This window comes from Rhipicephalus sanguineus, chromosome 6, assembly GCF_013339695.2.
Source record: "Rhipicephalus sanguineus isolate Rsan-2018 chromosome 6, BIME_Rsan_1.4, whole genome shotgun sequence".
NCBI lineage: Eukaryota > Metazoa > Arthropoda > Arachnida > Ixodida > Ixodidae > Rhipicephalus > Rhipicephalus sanguineus.
Genome location: NC_051181.1, coordinates 90,428,128 through 90,455,744, shown reverse-complemented (window position 1 = coordinate 90,455,744; position 27,617 = coordinate 90,428,128).

The window sequence follows — 27,617 nt, the reverse complement described above, 5'->3', positions numbered from 1 at the left end:
ACGAGGGGCGCAGACAACCTGAGATAATTAGACGAACGACTTTCGTGTTGTCGCCGCTCTTGGTGCATCTCTGGAACCGCTGACCCGGAAGAGATCAGGGTAGTCTTAGCCGCAACGTCTCATGCGTCAAAGCGGCGCCAAGCCAGGCAGGCCGATCATAACACCCTGCAGAAGATGCGTATTTGGCTGCGCTTCTTCACCGCACCGCCACAGTGACCCTAGCGCCCATCTTACACGAGTGACATAGGTAGGAAACCGTGCTCGGTCGTTGGCTACGTGCCGATGACGCAGCCACTGATGTCGTGCTACGTTGCCGAAGTGCCCGTGATCACGACAACGGCATATGCTGACCCTCCTTCGCTGCCGTGAAGGGTGGCAAGGCCGAACGAGAAACCGAAACCAGCCGAAACGGGTTGCTCTACACCCTGTGGCCTGATTATTACAGCACTTAATCTTGAAGTTCTTGCGGCAGCATCTTCACATCGTGCAAGTGCGCTGTCATCGACTCATCGCCCATCTTAGACCACGGCGTTGTTTACTGGCCCTTTAACTGTAGTATAATAATTATTGCAACAAAGTAGCGCTTAACTGCAAAATAATGCTCGTTCGCCAGTACTAACTCCGTGTCGGCCACTTCGTCGGCATTCTTCAGAGAGCATACTGTTTCTCTGCGTCGGCAAGGATTTTCTTTTGTGCGGCAATAATGCAATGTAGGTTATTTGCATTGTTTATCCTCAGCATCGTTTGATTTCATTGCGGAAAAGGAAAAAAAGGAGAAAATTCGCAAATATATTCAACATCAACTTTCAGTGTAAGCGAATAACTGTGCACTTCAAGAAACCTATTCACTTTATTATGTGTAGGATGCGGACTGGGCGATTTGGTTGAAACGCATGCTACTTAAACAGTACAAAAGACGGGGCCAAAGAAAAGAGATGACGCATGCGACGCTGTACTGCAGCGTTCTATGTCTCTTCTATATTTCGTGGTAGCGACTTCAGCGCTGTTGTTTAAGACCATGCATTATGTGTGCCCGACGAGATATTTGGGTGGCATTTATTGCCCACATAGATTCTGCTGATGACAGAGCGGCAACATTTACATAAGCAGCGGTATTATACAGTATATATGGCTATACAAGGCTGGGCAAAGATACTTTGAAATTGTATCGCGATACGATACAAGGGTGATTCCACGTAAGATCGCACAAACGATGGCTGGTCGACCTCTCAAATTTATTTCAAAATTTTATATATTATTGCCTCATGAGTGGAAAGAAGAGATCCGCAATTTGTTTTGCCGCCAAAAATGTTTTCGAACCACAGGAAATCAATAATGACGAAGAGGTGGAGAGGAGCGCTCATCCGCTCTGCTGTTTAGGCCAACTTTCGTTATGAATTGCACAAAATATATTAAAGTTAGGCAGCTGAAATTTATTTACCTAAATGTATCCATGTTTTTGCTTCTGCTCAGGTATTTTTAGTTTTTATGTGTAGTGTAGATGTTTTTATAAAAAACCTCAGAAATGGCCCAATCGGCAAAATTTTCTTTACTTTGAAGGTCTTTATCTCAAAAATGCCTTGTAGCAGAGGTACGAAAATTCCGCATTACGTTCTTTGCATTCCGCATTACGTTCTTTACCACACTGCCAAATCTTGTATTTATATCATTTTTCAGTAAAGAGATATGATCGGGCTAACTTCAAGAAAACACCGAACAATGAAATCTTCTGACGACAATTAAAAAAAAAAACTAGGGGTGTGCGAATATTCGAAAGTTTCGAATATTCGTCGAATATTACATTCGAAATATTCGTATTCGATTCGAAAATCGTGTATTCGAAAAGTTTCGAATATTCGATAACCGCGAATATTCGAAAAATTCGGATATGCGATTCGATTACCATGCATAAAATAACTCGTCTTCCACATTACTGCTGCGTTCGTGTAGCTAAAAACGTTGCCGAGAGGAGCGATAAACATCGTAAGTACACGGAATCACGATATCTGCCTGCGACGAGCGCCCCAATACGTATGATTTATTTTCTTCGTTCAGCGAACTGGGAGCGCGGAAAAAACACAAAGGACGAAGCGAGGAACCACATAAGACCACATAAGTCTTATGTGGTTCCTCGCTTCGTCCTTTGTGTTTTTTCCGCGCTCCCAGTTCGCTGAACGAAGAAAATGAATGACCAACTGGCCCACCTTTCGATCCTCCTGTATGATTTATTGCTGGTGCATCTCCGACGTGCAGCGCTGTTGGCGATCATGTAACCATACATTTTCAATAGTATGCGGCCGTAACGTGCCACACTACCACTCGTTCACTATGCGGGACCACTTCTGAAGAAAGACAGTGACCCATGTGACTGGTGGCGGACTGTAAGCACCTTCAGATACCCCAGTCTGGCAAAGCTTTGCCCCATGTACCTCCCTATACCAGCCACTTCTGTTCCAAGCGAACGTGCCTTTTCAGTGGCAGGGGGGGGGTGTCTCTGTTAGAAGGGAGCGCCTGCTGCCTGATCATGTGGAGCAACTCATATTTCTTCATGATAACGTCTAGTCATTACTTTCATCGTGCTGTGATATTTGCTTGTGTTGTGATGTGCATTGTGCTAGCCTGGACATTGTGTTCTGGAGGTAGCAGTGTATGTTGTGTTGCCAGTCAGGCTGTTAATGTTTTTTTTTTTCAAATAGCTACATGTTAAATAAAATATTGTTACTGTGGCGGCATTTTTCATTTGATATTCGATATTCGATTCGATATTCGAAGGTGGATATTCGTATTCGATTCGTATTCGAAAAATTTGATATTCGCACACCCCTAAAAAAAACCCATTTTTTAAATTTCTTAAACTTTGTCCACTTATTTACCTCCACATCAGCTTTCACAATCATTAAAACATGTTGCATAATGTCGTTGCACTAATAGTTACGGACCCTCCAATGAGACCCTTAGGCAAGGATGGGCAATTCCGACTTCTTGCCCAGCAAGTGTATAAAATGCAGGCAGGATTGAATTTCTTTTTATTAAAAGGTCAGCAGGTACCTAAAAAGGTGTCGCCGGCACTGAAGACGTTAATTTTGAAATTATTTCGTCAATGCAGCGGCCACGAGCGCGGAGCTACCGAGTAGGCGCGCGCGCACCCGAGATGCTCGTTGTAAGAGACGGCGCAGTGAAAGCTCGTTCTCGCGTTCTCAGACCGATTGAGTTCGAAACAGCAACACCTCTCGGGTGACTTGAACGCACGTGCACTGCAGCTTCGCTATTCTATCCGCCCTCTGTTCGCATCTCAGCTAGGCGCTGATAACACGGCGGAGATGGAAGCAAGATGAAAACTCTATAAGGGGGCTATGTGAGCGCTCGCTTCACGCACGCTGCTGCCACAGAAACTGCGCTGCGCCAGTTGCGATCAGTGGAAAGCATGAACGTGGCGCTCCAGTGGCAAAGCAAAATAAGGACTGTCAAAGGAAAGAAAAGCAAAACTATCGGTAACCGGATGCGCTTGTCTATATTAGATGTCGGCAGCAGACGGCGTGAACTGGCCGCGCGTTCGGTGCGCTGTTCACACTTCATTCGGCGCGGATAGGTCTTGTGCCTTGCTCTTACTCTACACCTCCTGTGCGTCTCATGACGAGAAAGTATAGTTCTGAATGAGTCTATTGTGGAGACTACCTTTCGAAGCACAAGAAGCTTAAAGGAGTACTGACACAAATTTTAAAAAATTTCGGATTGTTGCTCTAAATAAAAATACTGGTGTCGAGAAACATAAAACGACTAGTGTGGTGCCTGGGAATGCATCCTATATATTTTAATTAGCGCCACCTTAAAAAGACACTTTCGGTTTCGATATATAGGGGGTGGCTTCTCAGTGTCGTTTCATAGCAGTGTGACGTCACGGAGATACAGAAACTCGCGACGTACTAGCGGCAAATCTGTCATCTGCTCGTGGTGCACATAAACAACGATGAGTGAATTGTCGTCTAGTGACCCTGACAGTGATTTCTACGATTTAGGCTGCATGCAGGACGCAGAACTCGCGAACTCCGAGGAACTGTCTTGACTAGTCGGGATAATGTCCTTGCAGTGGGGCTGGCTTGCAAATGCTCAGCGACGAACACTTCAAAGTCAAATTAAAATATTTTATACGTGTTCTCCGACTCCAGTGTGTGGACAGCGTGGACACTGCACACCAACGAAGCAAAAAATGTCCCTTTTGCGATGTCTCAAAATCGTGTCAGTACTCCTTTAATTATTGCAAAGAAGCCAAAATTTCGCAGAGTTACCGATCTAGACATAAATGCTTTGAAGGAACGTTTAACGCCCGAAAGATCAGTGACTGTCAGTGAGACGGACTACTCGTGCTACGCGTGCTTTTGCTACCACTGCAATGAAAGATCTTCACGGAACGCACAGTTTAACGATGACATTCTTATGCCCCCTGAAAAAGAAATCGACACAATTAACCAGATCACTGCGACTACCGGTGCACGTGCGTTCAAGTCACCCGAGAGGTGTTGCTGTTTCGAACTCAATCGGTCTGAGGACGCGAAAACGAGCTCTCACTGTGCCGTCTCTTACAACGAGCATCTCGGGTGCGAGCGCGACTACTCGGTAGCTCCGCGCTCGTGGCCGCTGCAGTGACGAAATAATTTCAAAATTAACGTCTTCAGTGCCGGCGACACCTTTTTAGGTACCTGCTGACCTTTTAATAAAAAGACATTCAATCCTGCCTGCATTTTATACACTTGCTGGGCAAGAAGTCGGAATTGCCCATCCTTGCCTAAGGGTCTCATTGGAGGGGCCGTAACTATTAGTGCAACAACATTATGCAACATATTTTTAATGATTGTGAAAGCTGATGTGGAGGAGAATAAGTGGACAAAGTTTAAGGAATTTAAAAAATGGATTTTTTTTTAATTGTCGTCAGAAGTTTCCATTGTTCGGTGTTTTCTTGAAATTAGCCCGATCATATCTCTCTACTGAAAAGTTATATAAATACAAGATTTGGCAGTTTGGTAGATAAGTATGCGAAGAACGTAATGCAGAATTTTTGTCGCTCTGCTAAACGGCTTTTTTGAGATAAAGACCTTCAAAGTAAAGAAAATTTTGCCGATTTGGCCATATTTGAGGTTTTTTATAAAAACATCTACACTACACATAAAAACTAAAAATACCTGAGCAGAAGCAAAAACATGCATATATTTAGGTAAATAAGTTTCAGCTACCTAACTTTAATATATTTTGTGCAATTCATAACGAAAGTTGGCCAAAACAGCAGAGCGGATGAGCGCTCCACTCCACCTCTTCGTCATTATTGATTTCCTCTGGTTCGAAAAAATTTTTGGCGGCAAAACAAATTGCGGATCTCTTCTTTCCACTCATCAGGCAATAATATATAAAATTTTGAAATAAATTTGAGAGGTCGACCAGCCATCGTTTGTTCGATCTTACGTGGAATCACCCACAACATACTCAGGCAAGAGGTATTTGAGATACAGATACAAGATACCACAACACTGATTTTATCACAATCGATACATTCCAATTGTATCTTAAAATACTTCGATACATTCGCAAATTCGTTATTATATATTTCTATAATGTCGCACTAAACGCCCATGCATCAAAGTGTTCGCTTGAAAGTTTATTAACTGCGACCAATTTTGTTTTGTTTGAATGAAATGCCTGTTATAATATCTCAAAAGCTTTGTATTTCTTGCTCAAGGTATATTAGTTTCATTCCGAAACAATTTATTGGCGTTGTTTTAGCTGCTTAGCACGACAGCTCTTTATACGCTTCGCTGATTGCGGTTCTTTCTTGTCGCTTTTGTCATTGGTGGCGCCCGCTGCTCTGCTTGCCGATGAACGCGCGGGTTGCCATCTAATCACAAAAATTTCAATAAGAAGACTCCGTACGATGGTGCAAATAGCACTGGGGAGTTCTACCTTGCCTGTAAACGTATTACGGTTTTCGCAATACGAGGCAGGCGTACAGCAGCAAGAACGCTGGCAGCGACATTCATTTCTACGCATCGTGTTAACGTAGAGGGCGTAAAACTGCAATCAGTTTTACATTCTACTTATCAACTTATCTACGTACTCTGTAATGCGCAATTTTTTTAACAATTTTTTTCTACATATGCTACCCAGAAACGCCTCGGGCGCGTTGTATAGTTGCACAAAGCGCCGCAGAACACCGCCGCTATTCCCATTATATTGCCACTTTTATATCTACAAGTACCTGGTGACTAGTAACAGCAAAAATATTTAGGAAGCCTAAAAAAGGAAAACAAGTATGTCTAGCTAAGTAAAATAGAAAAGGGGTTCCGTATTAAACGCAGTGACTAAACATAGAAACCGACACAGGCGGCACCCCCAAGAGCTAATAATAATTGTTGCTTTTACATCCCAAAACCGCGATATGATTATGAGAGATGTCGTAGCGGACGGCTCCGAAAATTTCGACAACCTGGGGTTCTAAAACCTAAACATAAGCGCACGGGCTTCTAGCATTTTGCCTGCATCGACATGCGGCCGCCGCGACCTTCGGATAAGAAGTTAAGCACCATAACAACTAGACCACCGCGGAGGGTAACCCCTAATAGCTATGGCAATTAAACATTTACGGTAAGACAGAAAAAGTCAGTGCCTATGGAAAATAGCGCAAAAGCACTCGTTGGAACGCTAATGAGGAAAACGGAGCATTTGGTAGAACAATGTTTCTCCAGTCCCTTTGCCAATATCTGTAAGATGGCTGCTAATGATTTACATTATTATAATGCCAACTCAATTTCCATGTTTTACTATGTAGTACGCAGAATTTTTCTTACTGTATACTCCAGGCACACGCAGATTACTATATATTTGTCCTCAACATCGCCTTGACATAACCGTAACCTCAAGTGGAATATATGTATGCAAACAGTAGCAAAATGACGCAGACAGTTAAGGGTAAGAATAAAGCAAAAAGCTTATCTTGTCAGCATGTTAAAGACATATTGAAGTAAGGAGACCGGAAAAAAAGATACAGACACATAGATCATATATGGGATGAAAGAGAAGGACAGCTTAGAAAGTTATTGTACTAACAATCAAATTATGATTTTAATAACTCATTCTACAAAAGAGAAAGAGAGGTACGCCAAGATAGTTCCTATTAGCTGAATGTTTGTTCAGTTAGATGCAGCGTCGGTGGCGGTCGTTCTATAGATGTTAGAATCTTATTTGCATATAAGTCAATCTAATTGCATATAAGTCAAACTTACATCCACGAGGTTCCTCAAGTCGCTCATGTGTGAAATCCATGAGATGAACAGCAACCCCATTCTTGCATTTTTCAGAGTTCATAAAGAAGCACAACGCAAGAGAAACTTCGATATCGACACTTTAGAGGCATCAGAATTTGTGCGAAAGACACCACACGCATTGGAATGCGTGGCACAGGACAGTGGCTAAGAGCCCAGTGTCAAGGCGCTCACGCCACTAAAACAAAAAAAAACATAAAGCGAAAGGTCGGCTGGGCACAGACGTTTGCGCGCTTGTGTGTCGAGACGCGAGCGCTACCACGTGACTCTGCTCCATCAATGGGGATGCTCAGAGCTCATCACCTACCCTCGCTTGAAAACTCTGGCGGAAAGATAAAATACTGTCACTGCCCTTTGTTTAATTCTGGTGGCTTAATGGCAACAGGGAACGCGAGGATGGCGCCGTGCAGGTCGGACGTGCTCCGATCGGCTCCCGTGTTGTCTTATTTTCATGGTGCTTTGTGAGACCGTGCTCAACTGAAACTGTGTCGCGTATGACTTCTAAGACCATTGGGACTTTGTGCACACAGGCATCGCACCGGTGAGTGCATTATTTTCAAGTTTATAAGTGACTTTCGTGCCGACCACGCCGGGCGTGCAGCTAGACGCCGCCGTTCGGCCCGGCCGGGCCGCTGTCTCCGCGGCGAACAGGCATCGCTTCTCTGAGAGAAAAGAACTTTTTCTCGCCACATTACGAGATGAAATGCGACGGAGCGGAGACCCCGGTGGACGCTGAGGAGATTGACAGGGATTCCGGGTGGATTACGGTGACTAGAAGACGATCGGAAGAGAAAAACGCTGGCGGAGCTTTTGGCTCACACCAACGCTGAAGAGCACACGCCCGGCCGTCGCGGCTTCGGGGATGTCAAGAAAATTATTATAAGGGGCAGCAAGATGCCACCGCTGCCACGAGAAGAAACTAAGGTCGTTGTGAGGCCGACAGGCGGTCTCTGTATCAGCAAGGTTGGCCCGTCTGTCATGGCAGAGGCCATATGGGGGGCGGCAGGGCTCGATCCGGACGACAGAAATATGGACACGATGTGCCCTAATCCACTGCAAAATATCATGGTCGTCAGTACTCCGAGCCCTGAGAATGTCAAGCGCTACGTTAACGTTGAAGCTATTACAGTGGCCGGTCAGGACCACGAAGTCAGCGCCTACGTGGCTGCTCCACATGCCACCTGCAAAGGAGTCATCCGCGGCATCCCGCTTAGCGACGGCCCAGAGACCATTGATCGCAAGATTGTTAACGCGAAAAATCCGCTGGCCCTCGGAGCGAAGAGAATAAAAAGTGCTGGCGTGATCATAGCGCTGTTCGACGGGCACAAGGTTCCCAATTATGTTTCCTACGGCGGTATCCTCCTCAAGTGCACTTTATACATGAAGCAAGTCGACGTCTGCTATGCCTGCGGCCGACTCGGACACCGCTCTGACGTGTGCCCGACGCCAGACGCTTCAGTGTGCAGGGCTTGCAGGCAAGCTATCCAGCAAGAAAAGGATCACGTTTGTGTGGCGGCAAACACCTCACTGCATCCAAGAATGCAAACACCGATATCTGACACCCTATGTCTTCAGGCGCAGGCGCGCCCTGAGCGTCCGCGCAAATCGGGAGAGGTCCCTATCTCTCGATATGGACGCCTTCCTCGAGCTCAACGACTGTGATCAACAGGACCAGCCCGGATCATCGGTACCTCGAGGCCGATCTAGATCGCGGAGGAGATCCAAAACCAGAGGCGGGAGTGCGAGCCGCTCTACCTCCAGGACGCGTCAAGGGTCCCGTTCGAGATCAGGGGCCCGCTCCATGTCCAAGACATGGTCTAAATTCAAGGGTGGCACCAGACCACGTTCCAGCTCCCGGGCCCGTTCCGAGTCTTCCAAGCCTGCCCAGGGAAGGACTGACGCAGCAGGCCCAGGCCCGGACCCGTCGCCTAAGGTGGACTACGGGTACGCCCCGGGGCTCCAGCTGTCCACACCAGTCCACGCCAACGAGCACCAGGGCAGGAGAAAGTCAAGCCTAACCTGGGCGGACAAGGAACTCCTACCGACAGAAGACGCCGGGATTACCACCTGTGCAGACAAAGTAAAGGGACAAACAAAGGTGAGAGAGAGCGGGGCAAACGCATTGACTCACGTTTCTGATGGAAGTGACGCCAAGCTAGATTGGTTAATTACAGCTTTTAAGAATTTGCAAACGGAAGTCGCATCGAGTAAGAAAAAAGAAGATGGCTGGTCTGAACAGATAGAGAAAAAGCAAAATCCCGTCGAATCACCGGTCGCGAAGCCGGTCAGTCAGGAAGAGGCGTCGGGAGAGTTAGACAATTCCACCCCGTCAAAAAAGAGGGCGACTAGTGACACTAATCAAACGATGTTTGAGGCCATACAACAAGTGCAGTCACAAATGCAACGAATGCAAGAGCAAATGCAACAGTTCCAGAAAGCTTTCCAAGAGCAAGCGAAAAATAGTTTCAAGGTAGAAAAACTGTGGAAGTGGTGCAGTAACGCCGAGAAAAGATTTAAGAAAATAGAAGGAGCATACGAGGAAGACAAAGACATTTTAATTTCGGACTTGGAAGAGTCGAAGACGGGGCACGAATCCTCGAGAGGAGCAGTGCTAAAGAGAACGCTAACCGGAGCCAGTAAGGCCAACCCGTTGGAAAATCATGGATAACACGCAAAGGTTCGAAGTGTGGCAATGGAATTGTCGCAGCATCCTCAATAAAAAGGATACGCTACAACAATTGTTAAGAACGATCGGGGACAAACCAGAATTCATTATGCTGAAGGAAACCCTAACGAAGAAAGAAACTTTACCGGGTGCAGAACAGTGGGTAAAATAGAAGAGAATGGCGGCAGGGGAGTCGTAACCCTCGTAGACAAAAAGCTACCGTTCGTAAAACACGATTTAAAATTGGGAACAAGTAAGATTGAGTACGTTTTGACCGAGATCGCACTCAAGAGACAGAGTGGTAAGGCAAATAGCATTTTCTGCCTTAACGTTTACAGCAGTCCAAAAGACAAAAAACAGAGCTTTACAGCGATTTTCAATAAAACGCTAAAACTAGCGAGCAATTCCCCACTCGTAATCGGTGGGGACTTTAACGTGGCGCACCACACGTGGGGATATACGTGGTATATGAAGAAGGGCAAAGACCTGTGGAACCTCGCGGTAGTCTTGGCGTTATGCCTGATTGCAGATCCGGCATACCCCACGCGCTGCTGAACGTCCTCTTGCCGAGACACCACGTCCGATCTGACCTTCGTACACAATGCCACGGAGGCTACGTGGGAAAACTCGGGCATGGACCTGGGTAGCGACCATTACATCGTACGGATACGAATAGGTGCCCCACAGGAGAAAACGAGAGTCTTCAAGTACACCGATTGGGACCTTTTCAGAAAGATCAGAGTAGAAAGGGCGGATCACGACGAGACGGACGCGAGATCTTACAAAAGTTGGATTGAACAACTCGGACAAGATCTCAAAAAAGCCACGAAGGAGACCAAAGCGAACGAGGAAATAGAAAGCATGGACAGTAAACTAGCACACATGATAGAACCCAAGCAATCCATCCTCAAAAGATGGAAAACGCAGAGGCTTAACCGAAGGCGAAGAAAGAACCTAGCAGAACTAAACACACAAATCGAAGAACACTCTAAAGCACTAGCAAGACAGCAATGGGACGAGGTATGTAACATTGCAGAAGGTAATGTCACCTCTAAGCTGTCTACAATTAGGCAACTTGACGTATTCACCGATTCTTTAGCGGCTGCCCAGGAAGTCAAGAAAGTTCACAAGGTGATGGAAATCTGCGAGGCGATACATAAGATGAACCGTAATACAGGCACTTGCATAAGGGTACACTGGATTCAAGGCCATGCTGCGAACCCTCACAATATTGCTTCTGACCGACAGGCACACTGCCTTCCTAATACAGACCTCCCATCTATTCCCCTTCCAACTCAACCCCTAAATACACTCCGTGCCTGTAAAAATGTTCTCCGGCAGGATACACGCGCTCATTTCCCACCGTGTGTCTGCTCTCTCCCCCTTCACCTTACTAGGGCGGATGAAGTCGTGCTTAGGAGGCTCCGGGCAGGGGTGGCCCTTACACCAGCTGTTCTCTCAACATGGAACTGGTCGCATTTACCAGTTGGTGATACATGCCCGTACTGTTCTGTTCCGGTGATGCAAGCAGATGGATACCACCTTATATGGACATGCCAAGGATTACAGTCGGAACGCTCCCGTCATCTCCTGCAAGCTGGTCCTTCGCTACAGTGACACAAACAGTTATGACCGATGGATACATGACAACACATTCCACAAGACACTTCTTCACTTCTACACAACACCAGCCTAACGGCGCACATTTAACACAAATTTACCCAACAAATAGTATGCCTTAAGGGCAAGTCTCTGTTGTAAAATAAAAAAAAGATCAAATGCGGCGGTAGTTCGAATTTGTTGAGGCATCTGTTAAAAGATGGCGATGTGAAATCCGGCAAACGCACGATGATCAGTAAATTGGCACACCAAGAAAGCAAAGATAAACCGCAGGATGAAATCATGAAACGATTGGCAGAAAAGTATTTGCCACTGGCACAAGACGGTGAATAAGATGAAGAAATAGAATACAAGGGGGCACTGTGCGAGGAAATGGACAAAGAATTTACGAAGGGAGACGTGAGGTCGGCCTTACACGACCTCTACAGTACGTCAGCAGCAGGTCCAGACAGCATAACAAATAAAATGCTCAAGAACTTGGACGAGGAATCCCTTAATTTCCTGACAGATCATTTCAACGAACTGTGGAAGGAAGGGAGTGGAAGAAGGCCTCCACGGTTCTGACACCCAAACCGGGTAAACCGCTGGGGCTCGACAACCTCCGTCCGTCCCATCTCCCTTACCTCGTGTCTAGGCAAAACGATGGAACACATGATTCTCAACAGACTCACGAGGCACTTGGAACAAAGCGACAAGTTGCCTTACAATATGATAGGATTTCGTCCTGGGTTGTCAACCCAGGATGCTATGCTTTTAATCAAGCATCAGGTCCTGCAGGTCAGTCCAGAGCACACGAGAGTGATCTTGGGGCTGGACGTCGAGAAAGCCTTCGATAGGGTGGCGCACAAAGCCATACTCGAAGCCTTGTCGGATATGGGACTCGGAGAAAAGCTCTTTAATGTTGTCAAATCCTTCCTGGCTAGACAGAAAAGCCAGCCTCAAGCTGTAAGAACTGAGGTCGAAAGACGAACACGAACTGGGGAACAGAGGCACTCCGCAAGGAGCAGTGCTGTCTCCAGTGCTTTTCAATATTGCCTTGAGCAGAGTTGCTAAGGAACTAGAAATGATTGAGGGGGTGGGTTTCGCGATATACGCGGACAATGTAACCATCTGGAGTGCTCAAAAGAGCATGGGAGAAACCGAGACGAGAATGCAGGAATGCGTTCGAGCGGTCGAGGACGCCCTAAGCGGAATGGGCTTGAGGTGTTCGGCTGCGAAGTCGGAGTTACTAATCTTAAAGCGAGGTAGGGGTAGAAGACGCAAAGGGTATGACCCCGATAACGAACCCAAGATAGCACTAACTTGCCAAGAGGGATCCGAAATAAGGCAAGTCGAGGAGCTCAAAATACTGGGCTATTACATTGACGAAAAGGGTTGTAACTGTACTACCATACAGAAAATCTCGGAGAAAACGGCACAGGTCGTGAGACTTTTAAAGCGAATAACAAACAGACACAGAGGCATAGGAGAGGACAGCGTGCTACGGCTGGTCCACGCCTTCGCCCTTTGCCACTTTAGATATGTGGGAGGTCTAGTAAACTGGATGGTCACGGACCGCAACAAGTTAAGCGCTTTACTCAGAAAGCAAACGAAGTCCACCCTCGGGTTGTCCATTAGCACGCCGAAGAAGAAACTAGCAGAGCTAGGAGTCCATAACACCATGGAGGAGATTGCGGAGGCACAACAGGTAACGCAATTCGCTAGATTAAACAAGACGAGCGCGCGTACGAAAATACTCGCTGCAATAAGACTAGACCCAAATAGAATGCGTGAGCCGGAGGAGGTCGAGGTGGAGCTTAATCGCGAGCAGAAAGATGCGATCAGAACCACCCCTCTCCCAAGGAACATGCATCCAGTACATAACGTAAACAGGTGAAAGGCGAGGGCGCAAAACCTCCTTAAAGAAATCGAGAGCGTGGGAACACAGGCGGCGATTGTTGACGCGGCATGGGTCAGAGGTAGAAAAGCATACACGGCAGTAGTCGTAGACAACAAAGGAGACGTGCGGGACGCGATAACCGTACTCAGTAAGCAAACGTTTGTCGCAGAACAGGCCGCGATAGCCCTGGCGGTCAGGAGTAACAAATGAACCCACGTATACAGTGACTCAGAAACGGCTGTGAAAAAGCTTTGAGAAAGCCCTAATAGCCAAATGCGTAAGAAAGATCTTAGGAGAAGGAGAAATCCCCAGAAACAGCCATCAGATGATTTCCTGCGCATATGGGACAAGTGGACGACACCCGAGTGAACATCAACGAGGTCGCCAACGACCGGGCACGAGGACTGACATGCCGTGCCGGTCAAACTCGAGGTGACGTCCATGACCATTCGGGGGACACAAAAGATTCACTGCTGTCTTACAACGAAATTACAAAGCACTACTACATGGAGCGTAGGCATTTTCCGTTGCCACACCTCAAATTAAACAGACCACAGGTGGTCAGTCTGTGGTTACTGCAGACGGGTACCTACCTACCCGCCACCGTACAACGTGAATAAAATTTATCTGGAGCTGGAATTAAGGACAGTGTGCGATGCATGTAATGACGTCATGGAAATCAGACACGTGATGGTGGGATGCCCCGCCTCTCTCGCCGATCCCGACCGGGAATGGGAGAAGTGGATGCGGCTCATCAAGAGCGGCGAACTCGACGATCAATTAAGTGCGGTCCAGAAGGCCCACGACGCCGCCACCCGTCTCGGTCTGGTGGTGCCTACATGGACGCGGCCCGCCTCGACCTAAAAAACCGAGCATCAGGACTGTTTTCAATAAAGTTATTCAATCAATCAATCAATAGTGACAACAGTATCGTATTGATAGGCGGAGTTCAGTCAGAGTTTATTCTTTTGTGCGGTGGTGTTGCGATCGCAGTATTTTGTATCTTAAGATACACGATACATTCTTCAATGTAACGGAAATACAGATACTGATACACATCTTGCGCGACGTATCGCGATACAGATACAAGATACACAAAGCGAATCTAAGATAGTACAAACTAGCCGTATCCTCGTGCGTATGTTGCCGCAGGCGGTGTTTTCGCGGCGTCGAACGCGACTGCCATGGTCTTCTCCCGCTAATGGAGCCGCGTCCGCAACTGATACAGAAATGAGCAGATGGGGGAGGAGCAAGTCTGCCATTCGTGAATGCTAGGAATATCCAATCATCGAGACCAGTTGTTAAGAACTCGACTATCAATGCATGTGATTGCAATCGACATGCCTGCCCTAAATCTCGCATGACTATCCGTGCATTACAAGTAACTAACATGACGCTTGGCGATGAACACTCAGTTGTGCGACAATACGTATCATTCGCATCGAAACGTTCGGCTTTTGTGGGGACATTTTTTTTACCACCAAGAAAACAAAAACACCGCAGCAAACAAAAAAGAAAGAAAAGAAAAACCTATTCGCCTTCAAAAAACATTCGTAAACGCTGCTTTTTCTCAGTGTGAAAGCAAGTATTCAATAACACTACGCTCTCCTATAGCCATTGGGTTCGCGGATAGCAGTTTTGTGTCACTGCAAGAGAGATCAACAAATGCACGTGGAAGAAAAAAACAAGAAAAAAAAAAAGAAGCGACGCGCATGTGGCAATCCTCAACGTACAACAGGGGCTTAAAGGCAACGTCGCAATAAATCAGAACACAATACATGGTTGTGTTCGGGATTAGAGGCGTTATGTCTACGCACTTTGATTCACTTCTCTCGCTCACCAAAGCTGCCCTTCGGCAAGCGTCAATTTTTCATGAACCTCACTCGGTTCCCCGCAGCCTGCAAGGTGTTCTTGTATTGTCTGTTTGCTTGTTTTACCTGAAAAGCATTACAGGCCGAGAAATTATAGCGTGAAGAACAAGAAGCGGCAGAAATATATCGCCTTGATCGTTCAGACGTTTGGTTTAAGCCTCGACTGCTTGGCATGCTATTTTCTGGCTACCTCAGATCAGAAAGACCATACACATTAGTAGTAGTAGTATTACGTCAAAGAGAACGTTTTTGTTATTATTATATCAAAACTTCTTCCATGGTTATACGTTAGACCCCTCGAAGAGAAACAAGCGCCTGGTCATATCCTATTAGTGTATTCCAAATTATTATATTTATCTCCTCAGCAATATCGCAGTAAAAAGGCACGATTGAAATCTGTGATCCCCTACGCCATAGAAGGTCGCTTGCCCTCACAAAAGCCTGATGGATCGCAACAGCTTTACTCTCGCATACGCCTTTTTGTACAGCCGTTTGTACCCATACGCATAGCAATATAGCCGAACATTGTGGCGCGCGGGCCTGCTATGTACAGCTGTATGTTTTAGACAGCAACTTTCATTACAGCTGTGCCAACAGAAACTACTTATTCTTAGTGTTTACATCCCCCTACCCTAAAACCTTCGAACGAATTTAGGTATAAACGTGAATAGCCACAGAGCAAATTAAATTAATACAAAAATTTTGACACACTAGCATGTCCCTTGAAGGTATGAGGGTCCATCGACCATGCCAGGCATCTGTGCTTGCTCGCGTCAGTATGCGATTGTGCACTATTCGGTCCCGGACGACCGGACCACAAATAGCAGCGGATTATCACGTACTGAAGAGGCTACCAAACACAACTTTAAGAGGAAATAGGTCTTGCTTACCCAAGGCGCCATCCTGTTCGCAGGGTAATAATGCGACAGTATTTCGCAAGCTATGCGTACTTTATTCTAAGCGGTCACTCACTGATAAACTTGCACGTTAGAGCCGCTTTTTCTCCTTTTTTAGCTTTGCCCAAACAACCGAACTCGTGAAGTGCAGCAGTGTTTCATTTTCATGATCATATCCACAACCAACGCATCCCAAGACGCTTATTTCATTGTAGTCTTCTCAGCTTCTACATATGGATGTACTACTACATAAGTATGTCATGTTCATTACGGTTGGCTGACATATGGAAAAAGAAATAGCAAGAAACGCCGACCAAGCGTGAAGTGCTTTCAAACTTCAGCACGTGTCAGTTTCTGTAGAGACAATGGGCCAATTTTGTGTTAATAAGGCTTGTTTAAGGAAGTCGAAGCGTCTTAAAGCAGTCCCCCCCCCCTCCCACAATTTCATTTCGGCCTGCTTTCTTTGTGTTTTAATTGCTAATTATGCCTCTGCCCTGACCCGATGAATATCGTCGAACCATACATCTTACCTTGCCTGAAACATTTCTTCAGCACTGTCTTCATGTAGCGTCGGAAAGACAAGCACATTTTAAAACGGCGATGCGGCTGGCCCACCTGGCTGTTTTCTATGCAGGCGCTACTGTATATCATCCATATCTCGTGTGGGCTTACTTGGCAATAAAGCGATTTATGTGTTTCATGGAATACCTTCGTGAATGTGAGTGTTTTTCCTATCTTTGATTTTTGTTATTATATAATTCTCTCTGTCCTTCTTTCCGACCTCTATTTCTCCAGGCTGTCTCAAGGTAGCAAACCATATGCTAGCATCTGGTTGTCCTCCCTGCTTTAAACTTTTTCATCTCTGCCTCCCGCTGTCTTTATATGTACTTACGTTTCTTGGGGACAACGAGCCTATGCAAGCGCCTTTGACTATGCGGTGAGTTTCCGTAATCACCAGCGAATTCATCACACGTTTTCCTGCGCCTTCTCTCTGTCATTTTCCAACTCCCCTGCCTAATGCCCCCAAGTAGGGTAGCCCACCAGATGCTTTCCTGGTTAACCTTCTTTCGTTAGGCTTTTCTGTTGCGTTCTTTCCTCCATCCTTCAAGTATTTTTTATGCTGTAGTTAATGTTCCATTGCTGAAGAAGCGGTGATGCAGAAAGATAGCAGGGTGTTAGTGCCAAGGATGAATTGATAAAACACGAAAATGGACATAGATTAAGAAAACCACGCCACCAGAACGAGTCTTTCAATTGCAAATGTGACATCGCATATTGGGTAAGTAGGCTCAGATGCACTGATATGTTAGGTAATTATTTGCTTTAGGACTTCCAGAAAAACTTGCCTTCATCGTTATTTCTTGCGTATTGTTTTCGTTTTCCCGAACACTGCGCCTTCTCTTTTTAAAGGGCGCCTCGATATTCTCACTATGTGCGTGCGGAGCGGGTGATCCATTTCGCGCTACATATTTTAGGAAAGATAATAGGCCCACTCTTTGAAGTGCTTCATTGTTTCACGATATCGTTCAAATCACGTTCCACAAGCCTCCTCGTTTCGGTTTCGCCACTGAGCGCTTACGAAGGTACGCCTAATGCAAGCGCTACAACCAATCACGTTGATTCAACACGAGGCAGGCTTACATAATAGAGTGTGACGTATCTCAGAAGCGGCAATTTACGCAACAACGCATTCGTTCTGTCGAAGACCAGATATGCTTCACCGAAATATCGAAGCGAATAATTGTCACAAAAATGTGAAACCGCGTTTCACGCTGTTGGTTCATTGAGATATTTAAATTTTGCGCAGGAACACCGCTGCGAGCAAAGCACTGTATTGCCATCAACCTTATCTCTGCAAAAAGAATTTTTATTTAGCAATGCGGCATGACGCAAGAACCAAAATGAGCTGCTCTCGATTGTTTTTCTGCTTTGCGTAACCACAAGCTTTTATCTAGCAGTTTCGGCAATTTGTTAGATTAAGCTATTCGACGGGAACCAAGGCGAAGGTGACGTAATAGTAGGAGGAATTGTGGACGCTATTTACGTAAAGCGCCTCATTACGCGAGTGAGTTTCGGGGTAATGTCCTTTCTCATTTTTTTTGTTCATTCTGACAGTTTTCTTTCAACAGCGGAGCGGTTAAGCTTTTTTTAGGCCGTGCAGAGTCATCAAAAAGCTGTCACCATCATGATGGGCCTTATTCTTCTACTGCTCGCTCCACGAACATGTGCGCACGGCTCCTATCTCCTTCGTCCTCTTCGTCTTCTGCTTCGCTACCTAGAACACGTGCGCCGATTGGTCCGGCGTGTGATGCAATAACCTTATGGGCGAAAGAACGAATACAGAGAGTGAGAAAGAAGGAGAGACAGAAAATGATAGAAAGAAACAGAAATGATTTCTCGGCGAAAAAAATTTCTTGGCGAGGCGGCATTCAAACCAACGCGCCCAGGATCCGAAGGCGAGCGTCGTAAGCACTCGGCTATCCAGTCACGCCAGCAGAGCATAGCATAGCATTGTATAGCATAGTGTAGCAAGGGGGTGGGAAAGGGAGGTGAGGGTGAGGACTAGAGATGTGAGGGTGGGAGAGAGTAAAGGGTGAGGGTGAGGAGAGAGAAGGGAGCATGGGAGAGAGCAAAGCATAGCATAGAAAAAAAAGAGGGAACCAGAGAGAAAGGGAAGAACAACAGAAAGAGAAAGAAAGAAAGAAAGAGAGAGAATCAAGAAATAGAGTGCACTATATATATATATATATATATATATATATATATATATATATATATATATATATATATATATATATATATATCAAAACAACAAAGGGTTTCTAGGTCGGATGAAATATTCACAGAACATCAAACAGACGCGCGTGCGAAGCAACTTTATAACGTTTCACTCGGGGTCCAAGCTCGGACCCCGAGTGAAACGTTAATAAAGTTGCTTCGCACGCGCGTCTGTTTGATGCTTCTGTATATATATATATATATATATATATATATATATATATATATATATATATATATATATATATATATATATATATATATATATATAGAGGATGACATATAAATAAACCGAGACCAAGAGGACGTAGAAAAAAACAATAGCAGAGAGAAAAAGAAAGAAAGAGAGGAAGAAAGAGAAAAATAAAGAGAAACAAAGAAGGTCGCCTAGAACCGCACATCCTTCAGGCTTGCCAGCACTACTGCGAAGCTGCTTTAATTGTTTTACAACGAAAGCTCCTACCAGATCACAACAACAGAGCCTTAGTTGCCCGCCGCCGCCACCGCCGGTGTCCGTAACCACGATCGCTCGAAATGAGAAAAATATTAAATGGATAAGAATACACAGGACCGGATGGGATTTGAACCCGGACCCTCTACGTGGCAATCGAGTATTCTACCAAAAAGCGACGCTGGCGCTTGCGTGAAACTCATTTGCAAGAACACGCAACACCTACGTGATTTGGGGCAAGGGATCGCGTTAACATGTGTGATATAGCGTAGCAGAGGAGTAAAATAACAACCAGGCGTCACGAAATGCTAATGCTAAGTATCGAAGCGCACTGACTGACGACTGTCGAAAGTGAGAGGAAGCGCGCAGTTGTGGCCCTCTAGCGGTCTCCTATCAAACTAGAGCACACGCCGGAGTGGAGCGAGCGCCGCATGCTACATTTGGCCGTGCTATACGTGGTTTTGCCGGCGTTAATATCATCATTAAGGCGCTCCAAGAACAAGAGGAAGACCTCTCTTTCGCACGAGCATGCGCATGCTACTGTAGGCTGTGCTATATGTGGTTTTGCCTGCGTTATTATTATCGTCAATGCGCTCTAAGAACAAGAGGAAGAAGACTTGTCTTTCGCGCGAGCGTGCGCTGAGATGGGTATACTTTACCCGTGTTACAGTAAGAACTAGCGGCTACGGCGATGGACAAGCCCCGAGCATAATGTGCAAGCTCCTGAAATTATGATTGATGGCGTAGTGGATACCTTCAATGTCCACTTGTAACACTTGTCACAACAGAGTTTGGAGCGGGCTCTAGAAAGGCCGATCTTCCAGCGTTCGCTGTGCCCGAGCTGCGCGTTAGGCGCAGGCCTGGCGTTTTTTTTTATTTCCTACTTCACAAAAAGTTTTCTTTCATTAACGTATTAAACAACTTTCAACTAATATTGCCAGTGAAATTCGCATTCTTCATATGATCTTTAGTTTTTTTTTTCTGGGAGGGGGGGGGGGTTATCTATACGTACACAGTGGTACTTTTACCCCAATTCTGAGGAAATATCTTAAAAATGATTTTGTCCGCCAACATCTCCTTACTTCGTGTGATTAGAAATAAACTGTTTTAACGGTTTTCAAAACGAAACGCTGAAAATGTACCCAAAGTATATTTGCAATAAAGAAAATAAGCAAGAGTTAATAGAGCCCTTCTAGATAGAAGAAATACCTGATTAACTGCGGTTGTGGCAAGCTTGCCTAAAGGTCAGTGTGTAAGTACAGACTATACTTCTCAAATTTGATGTAGGTTTAGCCTGTGAGCTTGCACTATATAGGAGGCAGTGATAAAATCAATGAACAGTGGAGGGAAATGATATAGCGTTTCTGAAGGCACTATAGACACTGTTCGCATGTTCCCCATTGGAGGAAGGGAGGAGGTAGATGCAAATATATATTGAAATTCACTTGGACCACTGGATTGCGAAAATGTAGCCGCAATATATATTTGGGTCAAAATGCTATTTTTTCCAGATTTTTCACAATATTGTGGCTATGTTTGCGCTCCATTTGCTCTCGCAGTATTTTTATTCTTTAATATATGGACCCAAAAGGGCTAAATAATGAATGTATTGCTCGCCACAACATATATGCTTTTCCTAAAAAACGCTATACGTGCCGCATTTTGTAATTTTTCGTCAAAAATTGTGAAAGATAAAACAAAAGTGATTCAGCTGTCATTGTCGTCTAAGAGGAACGTTGTTTCGTAGTAATAGCTCAAAGCAATAATTTTGTATACATCACTTAGCGCGACGTTTGAAGCAGCCTCTCTAGGCGATATATATATATATATATATATATATATATATATATATATATGTGTGTGTGTGTGTGTATCGGTTGTTACAGACCATTAAATTGGCTACATTTCACGAATTTGTAAAAGCAATTTGCATGCATACTCGACTTGCTGCGCAACCAGCAGGAAAGAAGGAGCAATACAGGACAGAGCTCTTTCCTGTCTCTTTCTTTCTTGCTGGTCGCGCAGCAAGTCGAATTTACAAGTATGAACCAACTATTTTGCAAAGAAGTATTGCTGCACTTTACATGACACTCAGTGGTCATGCTGATTGTTTTATTGCTTCATTGTTCTTTCTTTCCTTTGCCATAGACGGGCTCGATTATATATTGCACGGTTTTGACGAATACGCCCTGCCGTGAGTCAGCGCTGTTCTCTCCGTTCTTCTTTTAGTAGTACTCCGTCCTTTGCTTTGCTTTGATTTCAGGTAGTCGCACCAACTCACACAAGCATCCATTCTATGCTCACATTTATTTTAACTAATTTGTCTAACGTAAACACCTAAACCTACTTACTCGGGCCCCACAAAGCCCATGGTACGTACTGAAACGCTTGTTTCGACATCGTGAATAAATGTTGGAAGAAGAACTTCGGTTGCCGTCAGGCAAGCCACGTGCCGAGTCAAAACGTGCGCCTTCTCGCATATATTCCTGAAGTAAAAAAAGGGGGAAATTCTGTCAAACAGATTCGGAAGCATCCCTTTTCTACAAGGAAGTTCGCCGAGAGAAAAATTAACTTTGCCAATTTTGTTTTAGGTTAGGTGGCAACATGGCCGTATTTTATTGAAAGCTAGCAAGATAAAATCATGTAAAACTATACAGCATTCAACAGTGTCTATTAGCGTTTTGAAGTATGCTAGAAATCAGCAGTCTCCGGTGAAACGCTTCACAGTTCCTGACAGATGACGCTGAGCACAAGAAACCCTAATTGGGCATAGGCTTAGCATCACTACTCATCACTGATGATCGAATGTCGTTGGATGTCTAACACAAAACATGTTTCGAAGGAAGATCTGAAAGAGACATTTTGTGCAGAAAATATATAAAGGCAACATCTTTTTGGTTGATTTGCCTCACGACAAGATGTATTGAAAATAGCGCGCAGGAAAAAAAAAGCATACAATTAGTGAGCCCGGTATACGTAAATGCATTTTTAAATACATATGCCGAATCACACAGGTAGAAAAATCTAGCCGATGGGGAGCGACCACACCCCACAGAAGTGAGAGCCAAGTAATAGTCTCGCATTAAAACCATTTTCTGAGCGAGTATTCATTATACTAATTGTTTTTGTCACTCAATGAATCATGGATGGTTTCTGATAAAATCGCTTTCAACACGTAAAAAAAACGAGTTCATGTCAGAGAAAAAAAGACAGCATTTATAGTTCATTCGGTTTATACGGTATAGATATACATAAAAACGATGTAGCAACTTCAGAGCCGTCTTTTGTAAAGTACTGCCGTGATCTCTACACAGTTATGTCGCTCAGCTCACCAAAATTCATCTCTTTAGCAGATTGAGACAAGAGGTGAACAATACGATGCAAATGTAAAAAGCAGCCTGATGTGCTGTTCGTTTTATTGCGATAGCAATTATATGGACAGTCTCGGCTGATTTTTGCCGTCGCCGTCATGCACCGTATATATATATATATATATATATATATATATATATATATATATATATATATATATATATATTAAAGCCACAAAGAAAAATAATCCTGAAAAACTCTCCGACGCGCAGACTCGAACGTGCGACCTCTCGCTTGCCAGTGCGCGGCGTTAGACGTTAGACAACGAACAGCAACGTCTTTCAGCCTGCTGACGGTGAGCTATTTATGTACACCATTTCCTTCAGCATGCTTTCTTAGTGACCACATAGATGGCGTGATGTGCGCGCGTGGCGCGCTTTAAACTTCGTCGCCCCGCTCCTGCGAACGCCGTTGCTGTTCGCCCTAGAGGGCGTGGTCGCCTTCGTGCGCTCATCTCGAGGAAAGAAGGGGCGGCCTCTGGAGCGGAGCGGGGGGTACGAAGTTCACTGCGCTCGCTGCAGAGGCCGCGTTTTTAATTAAAGTAAAAGGGTACAAGTGGAAAGAACGTGGGAAGTGCCCCAGCTGCTATGGCCGAGTGAGAAGGCAGAAAATATACTTTGCAAACCGCGACCGAACAAAATGAAATAAAAAAGAAGAAACAAAATGTGGCTTTCTAATCGGGAGGTTCACATGACTGCCGTAATGAATATATAGTGACGTAAAACCTCACGAAAGACGAGAACCTATGACATTCGAGCGTGGAGGTCGGAGCAATCGCAATTATATAAAAAAACAAGACATAAAGAAAATGGGCATCAACATTCGCGCAATTTCTTTTTCGTTGGGAAATGAGTGTGACTGAATTAAAAAAGAAAGTTTGAAATTCCGTGTGTGGTAGAAGAATGAAAGGAACCGCTAGAGCACGAAAACGCCACGGCTGCTACGTCCTGTGCGGAAGCTCCCTGTGGAGTCCTTCGTTTCATTAGATGCGTTTAGAAAATAATCCATTTTCGCGTCTTCTTTTTTAAGTGTTATACTAAAATACATCCAAGCCCATCAATAAACTTCATTACTTTCTATTGTCTGGGAAACGCCAGCGGCTCAACCCAATAGTCTCGATGCGCCTAGTTTCACGCTGCTATTGTTTTTTCGCCTGTCCAAATCGAATCGAGCGATGCGTCAATGTTTACTTCCTATGTCGACGTTGTATGAACTGCTTCACTGCTGCTCACAGTCTTCGTTTGTTCTTTTCGCACGTGCTGTTCTTTAAGGCTTTCCCGCTGTCGTTTCCTATCAAATGCCTTTTCGGTTCTTGAACGGGCGATGAAGCCACTAGGCCAGAAGAATTTCAATTTCTCCTATCACAGGTGTTCTGGAGGAGCAACTGCCAAGTTGGCGCTCCGCTGGCCCATTGAAGTGTGCGTTGGCGTTTTCGTGTTGTTTTCGATTTCAAGTCGCTGTCGAGTCCTAAAGGTAAAACTAAATAATACATGAAATTGGGCTGACGCGGTAACTTCTAAAGGCTGCCGCCGACTCACCGTTGATTGTGTGTGTCAGCCAGAATGGCGAACTTTGTCAGCTTGCGACAAAGCCGTTGCACTGCGGGGTGTCGATTTCGGGAGGAAATTTAGACGCTATGTCTAAGTCAAAAGGGAAACCGAGTGACGCTGACGGGCCCTTCGATGTCGTAAGAAACTGAGACCCGTAATAGCGACAGAAACAGTCACTCATGTAAATCTTCGCACTTTATTTTTGTGCTCATAGACGAGGTCATCTTAGCAGAAACGTTGACGGTACTACTAGGCTGAAGTAGTGTCGAAGAAATGCGCTGTGGAAACAGAACTTTCTAGGTTCCTCAAGGAGACCGTTCAACAAGATTGGTTAATTTAAAACGCTTTAGATATTACGGAATTTAAGTTTGGAAATATGATAGAAATTACACCTTAAGTCTTTATTAGTAGGTGTGAACAAAATCTCCAGCTTATCTTTCATGCTAAACGTCAAAAGGGCAGCTTAGTTTATTTCTTAGACGCCGAAAAGCCGACCCCATGGACAAATGGAAGCCAAAAAGAAGAAATTTTTACAACAATTGCCTCATAATATCTCATTCTAGGCCAGGGTGTCCTTTTAAAAAAGTTATAAATATTAATAATTGTTAGTGTTTTACATCCAAAAACCACGATATGATTATGAGACGCGACGTAGAGGTTGGCTATGAAAATTTCGACCACTTGGGGTTATTTAACGTGTACCTAAATATAAGCACACTGGCCTCTGGTATTTTGCCTCCAACGGAAATGCGGCCGCTCCGGCTGGGATTCGATCCCGCGACACTCGGGTGATCAGTGGAGCACCATAAGCACGAGACCGCCGGGGCGGTTTTTAACCAGATGAAGTGACGAGCTTATAAATAAGTTCTTGCTTATTGTGAACAAGGCTCTCGTGCGGGAGCCGAAACGTCTTTGTTATGAATATACTTCTCACTTTGGTCGACGCTGTAGTTTTCTTCATCCACTATAACCATAGGTTTATTGACCTGTAATATTCAGGTGTGAACACGTGTGATTAATTTGCTATGGACTCTCGGCTGGTTCTTACCGTCGTGGCCCCCGTGGTGCCGCAGATATATATATATATATATATATATATATATATATATATATATATATATATATATATATATATATATATATATATATATATATTATGGGAGCGGCGGCCGCGAGCGCACCGATCGTAGGAAGAAGAGAACGACGATGGCATGTGCGCTCGTGTCACGCGGCAGCCGCTGGCAGCGGGCAGTTGCGGCCGAGGCTTGTACCAGTAAAAGACGTATCTCTTTGGATCTCGGCCTCATCCCTAAAGGGTTCATGGCTGGCTGCAGCCGCAAAACCCCACATCTGGCGCCCAACGGGTAGGACCCCACCCCGACATGTTCTGCCCGTACGCCGGATCCCACCAGCCCCTGATTTCGGCCCCCTGCACGGCGATATCGCCTTCGAGGAGCTATGGGCGCTGAAGCGGGCGTTCCTAGACATGGCCGCCTACGGTGTCTACGACCTCGTCCTCTTACTTCAGCCGGTCGAGACCCTCATGCGCCTCTGCCTTTCCGGGAGAATGACCCCCGATGAGCAGCGGCGTGCCTTCATCGCCATCGAGCACCTCGGTGCTTACCTCGGCGTCCCGCTGCCCGCGCAAGCCATGGAGGCTGTGGCGCGCTCGTGCAGCGAGGTGGCACCTAAGGCCGACGACGAAGCAGGCGACGATGCGTGCGCTGACGAGGTCGGCGTCGAGGCTCGTGCGGGCTCATGCGGCGGGCCGGCACCGCGGGACGACCAGCGACGCGGTGGCGGCGCATCGTCCGCCAGCGAGGGTGCAGCGACCAGGAACGATCAGGCGAACACGTCGTTGGACGACGTGATTTCTGGGGACACGGCCGGTGACTGCGACGACCTTGAAGCAGAGGTCAGAATGTCCCGGAATGACGACGATGCGGCGACTGTAAAGAAAAGAAAGAAGACGAGGCATAAGAGGAGGAAACAGAAGATACTGGAACACAGGGACATGAGACTAACGCCAGACGTATCGGAGTCTGTCACCGAGGTGATCCGGCCTCGTGACCTTGGTAGGGACAACGCTGCCCTGGAACTTGAAGCGGATCGTTTCAAGCGGGACGCATTGCAGCAGGCTACCCGAATTAGCCAGCTGGAGCATGAGTTGGGATGCTTGACTGATCAACATGATGCTCTCAAGCACGCGCACGAAATCTACAAATCCAAGGCAACCACCATGATTGACGAGAAGAATCACCACATTTCTGACTTGAAGGACAAGGTCCGTACTCTGGAGGAAGAGTTCGCAAAGAATCTGGATGAGCCACAGCAACATTTCTTCGAGGTAAAGACATCCTGGTGTGAAAAAATCAACACCCTTGAAGCTCAGGTCTTCAACCTAAACCGAAAGGTAGCCGCGGACTCTCTGGAGTGCAGTCGCATGGAGAAGCTGCTTGCAGATGCTCAGCAGCGCCTCAAGGATCAGCAGCAGAAGTGCGCCAAATTCGAGGAGCAGTTGCTGGAGAGGGACACTGAACTGGCAAACGTGCGGCGCAGCCACGAAGAAGAGGTCCAGCGACAGCGTACACTCCAGGACTATCAGCTGGACGAGCTGCGGATGCAGGCGACTGACCTCCGTGCGCGGCTCTCCCAGGCCCAGCAGGACTGCGACCGAGAATACAGTCGAGCGCAGGTACTAACTGCGGATCTCAGCAAGAAGGAAGCTGAGTGCAAGGAGAACCAGGAGCGGATCCAAGGGCTCGAGGCCGGCCAGAATACTTTGTTGGCAAAAGTCTCCAAACTGAAGAGCCAGCTCCGTGTTGTGTCGCACACCCTCAAGAAGAACGAGACTGAACAAAAGACCACGAAGGAAGAGCTTGCGAAGTTCATACAGGTGCTGGTCGTGGCCGAGACGAAGAACGGGCGACTGAAGGCGGGGCTTGAGGCAAGGCAGCAGCAAGCGGACAAACAATCCAAACTGGAAGAAGAGGGGACGCAGCTGCAGGAATTTGTGGAGAGGGTGACAGCAACGGCGGAGCAGTTGGAGGAAGCTGCGGTCAATGCGAGCAACTGCATCAGCGTGTCTGACCTGGAGTGCAAGGTGGCTGTCCTCGAGGACCAAAGCTGCGTCGAGAGAGAGTACGAAACGCGATCAGGTACCAACATCAGCGAGGACAGAGGAGTGAGCGCCGTAGGCGCGGGCAATCAAGCCTTTAATGTGGGTGT